Source organism: Poecilia reticulata, chromosome 10 (assembly GCF_904066995.2).
Source record: "Poecilia reticulata chromosome 10, P_reticulata-male-v2, whole genome shotgun sequence".
Taxonomy (NCBI): domain Eukaryota; kingdom Metazoa; phylum Chordata; class Actinopteri; order Cyprinodontiformes; family Poeciliidae; genus Poecilia; species Poecilia reticulata.
Genome location: NC_088839.1, coordinates 31,796,114 through 31,807,071, shown reverse-complemented (window position 1 = coordinate 31,807,071; position 10,958 = coordinate 31,796,114). Strand labels below are relative to the sequence as shown.

Here is a 10,958-nt window from a genome sequence, read left to right as displayed (position 1 = left end):
GTGTGTGCGTGTGTGTGTGTGTGTGAAGAAGGTGGAGGAAAGAGCAGCTTGCATGTGTAGAAACGCAGCAAAGGCCCAACAGGCCTCATGTCTGAAAGATTGACCTCAGAGGGACTGAAGACACTTGGTGTAATAAAGTCCTCCAACTGACACAAGTAAGGAAATCAAGGTCGTAAAATTAACAGGGTCCTTACACATATATTTAGTTATTAAAACTAAATATATAAAACCCTTGACAAGTTGCCTGACATCCAGAGGACTTGATGTCAACCTCACAGGCTCGCTCTAGCTTAAAAATGTCCCATTTAGCTAGATCATATGTGACCAGAAGAGCTGGTGTCCCTGCCAGCTCATTCAAATGATCCACCCACCTCATCACCTCATGTTAGTCAGGTACGTTGACCCAGGGAAAGAACTACAACATCTGAGACACCGGCTCTAGACGACTGACTTTGGAAAGTCCAGATGACCATTTTAGCATTTTGTGGCTTTTCCAACCTTGAGTTTTTGTCTACATTTTGTCATCATGTTAAAAGTCTGGCCCTCTCTCGCTCCCAGTGTTGCTCTTTCCATATCACATATAGTGCCTTTGATCAGAAAATTGTTGGACTTCTCACTTTCTGACTGGCCAATCGTCAATAAGAGCCAATCAAGGTGAAAACGGGCTATAGTTCCTGTAACCAGATAAATTCTTGGTGCATTTCTAGCTCAGTGCTTCCTGTCCTTCAAATGTAATAAACATTTGCTTACATGTTTTTAATTCCTACACTAGGACTTAATCAGAGCCAGAAACTCTGCAGCACTTGAATAATTTCACATTAAACCCACTATTAATTTCCAAATACATATGTTATTGAATTAATTATTGACTCTCTGTCAACAAGGCTTAATCTGGCTGAAGGGGGGATAGGCTTCCTCTCTTACGGCACACCATGTTCCAGCGGAGGCTTGTGACCCCCTCGGATCTTGTTGGACCTCCAAGTGCTGGGGATTTCCCACTTGCTGCCGTCCAGCTCTGTAACGACGAGTCCCGCTGCTTTAGATAGCTATTTGATTTACAGCAAAGTGTTGAGAGGTTTGTGTTGCTGGCAGGATTCTGCCGTAAGCCATCGATGGAAGTGGTCAGAGGTGTGTAAGATAGAGTTTACACTTCTGAGAAGGGCTCTGGGGCGTAAAAGGTTGTGCACCCAGGTGACATTTTCAGCCTGGTCTCATTTGCTGGTCTCATTTTAATGGCAGCAGCAATCCAAGCATCCAAGTAGGCATTAACAGTTCATCAATTGTGCCCCCGTCTCCCTCATAAATCAATATCTCCAGTGACCAAAGAGGTGTTGCATAGTTGTCTTGCAGAAGATCCTTATTAATGTAGACATGAACACGATTAACTTGGTGCTCTCAGAGACAGGGCTAAGGACGTTTAATTTTGGGTGTAGTTTGATACAGCCCCTATCCCGCTGTGCTCCTCTGGTGTTGCATTCTTTTTTCCATTCCCTCACTATCCAAACATTTGACATGTAACTAGTTGCTTCAAATAGGCAGGCAGTGTTCAAAATGAACAGATTAATGGGGAGTTTCAGAAAAGTAAAAACTGAAAGTGAGCATAGGGCCCAATTTGTGGGCATTCATATCCACTTTTAGACCCCTGGTGATTTCTCACTAACAGCTGCTGTAAAACACAAATTCACGACATAATCCCCCCGAAGCCCAGTGGTCAAGCCAAGGCATTCTGGGCTCTTATAAATGAAATACCACCTGCACCAGCAATTTCAATCCTGCGATGGAGTAAAGTTATATTTAGGTAAGAACATGAAGGACCTTGATCCCTTAACAAAATAAAAGCTTGACAGCTAATCTCCTCAACAGAAGTCAATATTGTTGAAGTCTGATGATGTACAACAGGGACACTGAGGGCTATGGCTAAGACAAGCAGCTGTTAGATGTATTTTTCAAAGACCAGACAGTAGGCAATATCAATAGGATCAGACTTTTTCCCTGCAGTGATGTGACTTTGACAGATTTCTAATAGTTCTGCCAGGCTGCTTGTCTCTCAGCTTTGAGGAACGCTGCAAATCCAGATTTTGCCCAGAATGCGTCCATATATTGTTGTTATTGTAGTTTCTAAAACTCCTGTGAGAGTTATGGTGCAGAGGTTGACCCTTTTATTGATGAAATGTCGCATCAAATTGTCCAGTGTGTAATGCAACTGTGGCAGGGGAAGCATTTAACTCCAGCCTGGCCTTGGGAATGCAATTGACTTGTATGAAATGTCCCTCTATGGAATATTATAATGCACTTCCAGGGACCGAACACAGCTCTTATATATGAAGTGCCTTCATAAAGTATTCAAACCCTTTAAATTTTGTACATTTTTCAGGTTCTTTTAATTTACCAAAACAAAATAAACTAGATTTGTGAAGTAAAATGATAAATGGTAAAAATGATGAATCCAGCTCTTGTTTTGGCTGCTTTGGAAATGGCAACCATTGAAATGTCAAGTACAATAGTATTTCAGCTTCTCAAGCTACATTGACTTTTGACTGTTTTAGTTATGTTCTGTGAAAAAAATCCTCAAATATGTGGATTTTCAAATAATTTGGAGTTATGTTCCACAGAAACTTCCTTAAAACCAGAATCGGCACACACTTTTCAGATTTTTAATTGTAAAACATTGTTGAAAACTGAATTATCACAATTCTGCTCCACTCTTTTTCTTGCACTAGTGTCGATTGATTGACTGACTAGTGTCCTTTATTGATCAGCAGCCTGACAGGAAGTAGGGTAGAGAGACTGGGAGACATGCAGCACATGACCCAGAGGTGGGAGTCGAACCCAGGGCAGCTGCGTTGAGGGGTAAACCTCACCTGTGGTGAACCTTCTCCAACACTGAGCCACATACCGTCCCTCTTCTATACTTTCTGTTGCTGTGACACATAAAATGCAGTAAAGTTAGTTTCTGGTGAAAACGTTGAAACTGTGCCATGATCCTCAAAGACACACTGCACCTTCTCAGTTCTAGTCCAGAGATTACGGTCAAGTACCACCAACCCACTTTGCACTTCATCTTCTCCTGCCTGCTTTCTGCCTACATGCTGAATGCATGCATGTGTGAGAATAAGAGTGTCTGTGCGTACCACCTCCTCCTCCTACATGAAGAGGAAAACTCCTAGCACTCACTCCCTTGGGCTCTGCATTTCCTCAGAAGTGACCTCCAGACCAGATTCCTCTGTACTTTAAACAAGACTCCCATTACGGCCCTCGAGGATACAGTAACAGGTTTCCATCGTTTGCCCTGGGAAGCTGCGAGGTAGATGTGTGTTTGAACATGCCTCTCTGCAGCAGTCTGTGGAGAGACGAGCAAAAGTAAGTCTGCGTGCCCCTGTGTATAAATCACTTGACCTAGTCGAGACTAACTGTTGACCGTGGATTTATGCCAGTGTGAGGAGCTGCTGACGACGACGTATTCACCAAACGATACACAGACTGTGCTGTCATCCAGCAAATATGCTCTCTGAATGGAACTTCAACAGAAGCCAGTGGGCGACGTTCGGGGAAAAAATCGGACGGTGCCAAGCCCAGAGTGGATCCATCAGCTGTGGACTCCCCCCACCCACCCACCCACACACCCATCGCCACGGCGCAGTGGAAACAGAGCGATGCTTGAATTAGATCAGCCTTCATCCACACAGTGGGTGACGCGGACAGGCAGACGGATGCCCACTGCGAATCAAGCCCAAGAGTAACTTTGTAGAAAAAAAAAGGAAATTCAATGCTTTGTGTTATTAAATGTGAGAATGATGAATGTCTTAACACATGGAGCAACAAAAGGATGCCTGCGAGGAGCCAGCAGGAAACCCATGAACCCTAAACGGTTCCCTCGGCTGAAAATCTGCAAATTATGTCGTGTTGTTTCTCTGATAATGCGTAGAATAATAGCTTTTGAACTCCTTGGCATTCATCAAGAGAAATGAAAGCAGGTTTTAGGGGGTCAAATTAAAGCCATATGCTGCTAAAACTTGATACACTGTATGCGTTCCAACTGGTTCAAGGAGACAAATCCATGATTCTGCCAGACTATCACAAAGCATAACTTCTTCCAGACAAACTGGAGCTATCGGAGTGGGGGAGGACCTTTCCCCGTGATGAAGTGTCCTATCACTACGTTGTCTCTTAAAATCGAGGGGCTCAATTCCACTTATAGGTGGCTGCAAGACGCAGGAAAGGCATCTTATCTGTACAGTTTGAGCTTCACTGTGTGTGTCGGTGATGTGTGTATTTTTAACATTATCACCCGTCTGTATCCGCTGGTCCAAGTTAAATAATGAAAGTTTTAAATGGTTTGTTATGAACACATCAGTGTTGTGTGAAGATCCTGTGAGAAAAACCTTGGTGGTGTTTCAGTGAGTGAGTTTGAGTTTCAGCGAGGTTCAGTGGTTTTCATGTTTTTATAAATCATTTATGGACACTTCTACCTGAATCTGGTCTACAACATGCATGGAAACCTAAATTCAGTCGGGTAGAATAGCCACTGTCTGGCTTTGAGATCCTGACAGATGTGGTTCAGAAAGCTTTTAATCATTTTTGCTGGTAAACCCTATTCTGAACTCTTCATCTTACGTGGTATAAACAAGTCAACCAGAACATTCCTCTTATTCCTCTTTGGTACATGAAGGTACCAAGGAGACCGTAGATGTTGGATTCTGTGGTAGTGTTAATATGGTTTCCATTGGTTTCCAGTAAAATGCATATTACGGTATAATTCATAGTTGAACTATTAAAATTGACAATTTTAGAGGTGGTCTGGAGTAATAGGATTTTAACTATTATCAGGCCAACATGGTTTATCAGTTCATCATTGTCAATTGATCAGATTGGTTTTCCTACCTCTCTTCACAAACTGTGAAATTAGTTTTTTTAAAACATATTTCTGTTTGAACTTTGATTAAAATCCAAACTCTAGAACCCAGCTGTGTTTTTAAACCCAGTGTAAATCTGATAATGGAACAAAAACACCCAATTGGACATGACTTTAAATAACTGACAACTTTCATCAGTCTAATAAATCAACCAATAATCTTGTTTACTAATAAACAAAATAACTTGTTGTGTTTGTGACCGAGCCGGGGTTGAATAAATCTCATGAAGTAGTTATTGATGGTCACCTTCAGACACACTTTAGATGTTAGTTCCTCCCTCCAGTTTGTGGAAAATCATTGTTGGCTCATTAACCATCCAAAATGCTTTAGCATTTAGCATGTTTTAATTATTTGAAATTCCCCGTCATTGGTGGCTCCGTCGCCAGGCAGCATTTACTGTAGATGTAAATCAGCACGTTGGCATGGTGACAACAACACTAGAAGAGCATCTGGTGCATTAAAATGTGAAACTGAAGTTCTTTTAACTTCATTGGTTAGATGATCAGAACTTTGGTTTTTGGGGATTTTAACTGAAGACGTCCACTGTCTGGTTTAGTGTTGAGATAATTTGCTTGTTTCTCAGATAAAAGGTTAACTACTACTAACCAACCCTTAGAGACAGACAGACAGACAGACAGACAGCGCCGTACCGAAGCTGCTCTGAAGCCGGCGTTGTCTCGGGTTCAGCCAGTTAACCGAGGGCACGCAGCCCAACAGTGTGTGAAATGAACACTTAGTCGCAGTAAAGGTCCCTAATCGTTCTGTCACAATGTATTGCTTGTAAACTAGGAGAAAATCTCACTGGCAAATGCAAACAAACACACATTGACTTCTGCACGCAGTCTCACACACACACACACCCCATAATCCTCTCATCCACTCTTGTCTTTTACACTCCCTCTCTCGCTGCTGGCGACATCGCTTGTGAAGCACGGACGATCGTAAATTCCCCGCCTTGATTTTGTTAACCTTTACTGCGACCTGGTGCTTCTCTGCTTGGCGTTCTAGCACCCACTCAGTCACAGATGAGGCCCCAGCTCGCCGTGCGGCGTCTGCAGCTCATCGCTCTCAGCCTGTTGGCTCTGCAGAACAGCACCAGCACCTCAGAATTACACGCCACTTTCAAACTCTGGGATACATTGTGGAACCAAATGTTGTGCACAACACGTCTGTTAGAGTTCTGTAATAATAAAAAGCTTCTTTTTTCAGAAATGAGTCTTTAACTTTTGTACTTTAACTCTCGCTTGAAAGATATTTATTTCAAATTGTAATTTTCTGTGTATTTATTAGTGGAAACGGTGAATAAGCTCATCGATTGGTTATGTTAAGTGGGGAAATATTCTTATTTGAGCATTTACAAAGAAGTGTGTATCTTTACCTTTGGATGTACTAAATGTGCATTATGAGTCATTAAACTATGAGAATAATGTCACAACTAATCATTTTTCTGATCTACAGAGGGAAATCTCACCTTTAAGCAGTTTAAACATTTTCTTGAACACAGTCTTTGTGTGATGCTCCACCTAATTCATTCCACATCAATCTGTGCATATAAAGCTTGTATATAACCGTGTCTCCCTCCAATTTATCTCCTGATGGTCATTAGGCCGAGGGGGAATGTGTGTAACATAAGCATCTCTCTGGTTGTTTACATGTTCGGTCTCCTGAGGTCAGCCAAAGGGCAATTTGTTTAGAGTGCTCTGTTGTCTGGTGTCATCTGTGTCTCCTGAGAGCAGCGGTGCGTGGCGTGCACAAGTGGAGTCACATAGACGGGATTTGTGAGAAAAATGTCTGCAGATTTTTATTATCGCAAATAAAATGTAGCAAAAATTCAAATCGAATGTTTAACTGATTGTAGCAGAATGAAAGCTATTAATTCAAAAGGGAATTTTTCTCATATACATGAAAATAGTGATGAAATGTTGAGTGTAGAAATATATACCTGTTTTTTTATTTTTGTTTGGCAATAACTAGCACACATAGGTTGTGCAAAACTATCCAGGATTATTGATATCGTTGGAAGAAATGTATTCTGAAACTCTAATAATGCTTTTCATTGAATTGTACATTTATTTTTTGGGGTAAAATCATTATCTGACCATTTTGATCAGTAGAGTCCAAACTTTTGCCCGAATGGGTTGAAATCACCACAGTGAAGGAATTCACAGGTCATAAAAGTTCAGTTTTATAATGCAAAACTAGTTTTATTATGATTTTTACCTGATGTTTCTAGAAAAGAGATCTGCAGATCGAGATCTAAAACATTTGGCAATCTGTTTTCAAATCTTCAGGGTAAGGTTTGTTTTCCATTATTTACATTTTTTTTTCTTTTCTCATAAACAACGATATGGGATATGGGTTTGCAATAAACTGTGGTCAACTTTTTCTGCCAAATATTGTCAACATATTTTTGTAAAAAGAACAAAAGTACAGACAGACCTAAATTTCAAGCTTGCAGACAGCATTTGGCTCTTTTTGTATCTGTTATAAAAGTAGTTTTACCGTTTGTTCTTCCTGGCTCTATGATGGTTTTGAATCTGAAGAGAGGCATTTAATAAATAGGACAAACATCATTAGTAATATTTTATCAAAACCATATAGTTATTAGGAAAATTCAGAGTTCAACCACACATTTCTAAATTCCAAACTAAATATAGTTAAATAGGAAGCTTACTAACTAAATATTTAGTTTTTAAACTAAATGAGTGAATAATATGGTTAAAATTTTTAAAATGTTTCAATGTTGCTGACAAAGTAATAGTTTGAGTTTAAATGTTGGGGGTTTTATAATATTGACTGCCATCATCTTCCAGACGCAGTGCAGTTTAAAACTGATTCACTTCAGTAAACATCTTTGAACTTTCTAAATTTGCAGTAGACAGTATGTGTGAGAATTGACCTCATTTTGTTGCCCTAACATCAGCCTGATCCAGCGCAGGTGCAGCTGGTACTGTTGCCACAAAAAACACAGATTTGTTTGTCCTGGACTTCACACATGGCCCCGTTCTATTCGAGCAGAGAGGAGTTTAAAGCAGAGAGCAGACTGAGTCTATATATAAGTCTGCTCTGTTTGAGCTCCAGGATTTACTTTTGGTTTGTCAACCTCTCAGCGCCATGGAGACGGGGTCATGACCACCCGAATGCATCGCAGCGGCAGTCCATGCAGCGTAAAGTTGCTGGTCAGCTCAGCCTGATGGAGCTCTGCTCCACCTTGTTATGGGAGGTTTTATGAGGCCTGCATGGAGGGCTCCAGACCCCTCCTCATGGGGTCACAGCCCCCTGCCATGTTGGCCTTTGTGCCTGTTTGTGGCAGCGTTAATCCACCCGTACTCGCTTCCCGCTGAGCAACAAGTCTCCGACTTAGTGACTTGGCTGTATGCAGGGAGGGTTTTAGCCATTGCCGCAGTAATTGGTTCATCCAGCTCCCTATCACCGTCCCGGTGAGGTGTTTGATTGGCCCCGGCTTTCTAAGCAGGAGAGGAGGAGACGGAGCCGGGGATTAGGAGATGAGAACTGGCCCTGGAGAAAAAGGCATTCTGAGTTCAGCAAAATCCTGCAGAATTCTTCAAGAAAATACAAAAATACTTTGTCTTTGCTGACAACCAGCTTCAGCCATTTTATTTGGTGCTTTCAGACATTTTTCTGGCATCTGGGGGTAAATATGGTTAAAATTGAGTCAAAAATATTAGAAAGAATAAACAAAACTGGGTTTAGAAATATTTGACCAAAATCATCACTGAAAATTCCAAAAGTGGGTTTTTGGATTTCAAAGAAGAGAAAAAGCAAAAGTAAGAATTAAAGTAAAATGTGAAGACTCGAGTGTAAAGTTACTTTTTCACATTTTAAAATGTACATTTAAATGTTTAAATATTTTAATTCCACAAAGCAACCAGAAAACGGAAACTTCACCCTAAAAGTCTAACCAAGATATTTAACTTATTAAATGGTTTCAATTTTCAGAATTACACATCATCCTCTACAGCGTAATTGAACATCCGTTTAGTGAAACTGACAGAAGTCAGTCAGTCACAACCAGCTATAATTAAATGTCACAACTCAAATGATCCATGTATCTTCAGAGAGGCGTTGTGGATGGTGATGCTGGAAGGATCAGGAAGGATCTCTGGTAGCAGTCAGTCTCACAACCAATCTGAAGAGGCCTCTGACTGAAGACTCTGTTGCTCAGTTTCATGGCTGTCAGTTCAATTTCTGGGCAACAGACATGTTATTTCACAGTAACGTCCTGGATAACGCAATCAGTTGTTGTTAAGCTGCTAATCCATGTCCTTTGCTTTTGCCACTCCTCTTTAAATCTCCGTCTGGCTGTAGGTGGAAAGATGTTGGAGTTGAGGATGTGATCCCTGATGGTTTGAACTTCCTCCTTCTCTCTCTGCTGTTTGGTTCTCTTCCTCTTCTAGGCACTGGGGTCAAAGTTCAATCACCTGCTGTCAGTCGTATAAACAATACCCTGTTTCCAAAAGTAAAATAAAAAGTGCAAAATTCTTTCTACCTGCATAGCATCTGAAACCAGACGGAGTAACTGTCAGCCAAAATAAATAAAATAACAGGACAGAGCTGCTCAACAAGCTGCCACCATGAGGACAAACCTTTCTATCACAGACCAAAGTCGGCCATAATGTTTGTTGTTAAAATTTTTATTAGGAATTCTTTTTTTTTTTTTGTTCCTGCTCAGCAATAAATTAAAATTTTATGAAACAAATCACTGCAGCTGAAACCTTTTCCTTAATAAAAGGATGTTTTACAGTTTCCTAAATTTACAGGTTAAATGTTTTTTTATTTTATTGCTTTTAATAGTAGAAAAGCATTTTCAATTCAAGTAAACATGAATTTGTATTTGAAAATCTCATCCTAAAAATTTTGATCTGCATCGGCTCCATTAGCTGGAGGGAGAAATTTGCACCGTTCTTGAACTGTGGTCCATAAATTCATATTTTTTCTGAATTTATTTAGAACAAATCTAAATAAGAGTCACTGGAATCGAGGAAGGTTTTGTTTGGTACCAGAACATAAAATCTGAACGTGAATCTGAAGAGATGCAGCCAGGAGTGACTGATGAAGAGTAACAACACAGAAAGTTTATCTTCTTACTATGGAAAGCTTGTCCGTCTGCTTCCCTTCAATACGACTTAATCCAAACATTCAGATGTTTTACTAATAAACTCTCTGCCTGTAGGTGCTAATCTGCATCTAACAGTGTGCATGATTTTAGTAAATGTAAATTACTGTATTTCAAACCAAGAATATTGTATTATATTTAAATGAAATGTATAATAAACATATTCACTTCCCTTTAAAGTTACAGTCATGTCTGAACATGTTTTATTTGTTTTTTCTACATCAGTCTCTTCTTTGACAATCAGGATAATCTTGAATAATTCACTTTACGCATACATTTTAAAGTATTACAGTAAATAAGTAGTAAATCTTATCAGTGGCAACCCTAATCTTGGCTGATTTTAATAGTTGATTAGCAATGCATTTTAATGCTTGCATGTCATTAGACTATTGAACATTAACATAGAGGGAGGCAGCGTGGATAAAAAGGAAGCATGTCTTAAATCACACCCTTCATGACAGTTGGAATACTTTTTATCTCCAGCCCAGCTTTAAATCTGCCAACCAGCGCGAAGCAGGACAAGAAAAATATCTTCGTCGTCCTGCGGAGACGTTTGCTTTTCTTTCGGAGGCTCTAGAGCTCCTTTATAACTGATAAGATGACTGCATTCCTCCTGAGCGCGCGCGGGCCGGCCGTGCTGCTGACCCCACCTGACACTGCCCAGTCCCAAGAGGCTCCGCGACCCGTCAGAGCTTCTTATCTGCCTCCCATCTCCCTGTGGAAAACATTCACCCGGCTGAAGAGAGCAGAGATACGCTGCAGCAGGCAGGGTGTTCTCTGACTGTACTCCACACTTTGCCTCTGATAACTGCATTTATGGCTGTGCTGTGAGTAATGTCAGACACTTTGTCAGGATTATAAAAAGAGCTGCTGGGTTGTTTTAAATGGTTTTTTTCTTTCTTGGATTT

The 10,958-nt window shown here is 40.6% G+C and overlaps 1 long non-coding RNA gene across 1 annotated transcript in view; it reads left to right on the top strand.

Annotated features, from left to right (window-relative positions):
- LOC145553191 (uncharacterized) overlaps positions 1-10,958 on the top strand; it is a 47,750-nt gene that overhangs the window by 30,816 nt on the left and 5,976 nt on the right. The window contains exon 4 of the long non-coding RNA XR_014089463.1: positions 10,534-10,877. This is a non-coding gene — a long non-coding RNA (uncharacterized LOC145553191). The remainder of the gene's footprint in view (positions 1-10,533; positions 10,878-10,958) is intronic.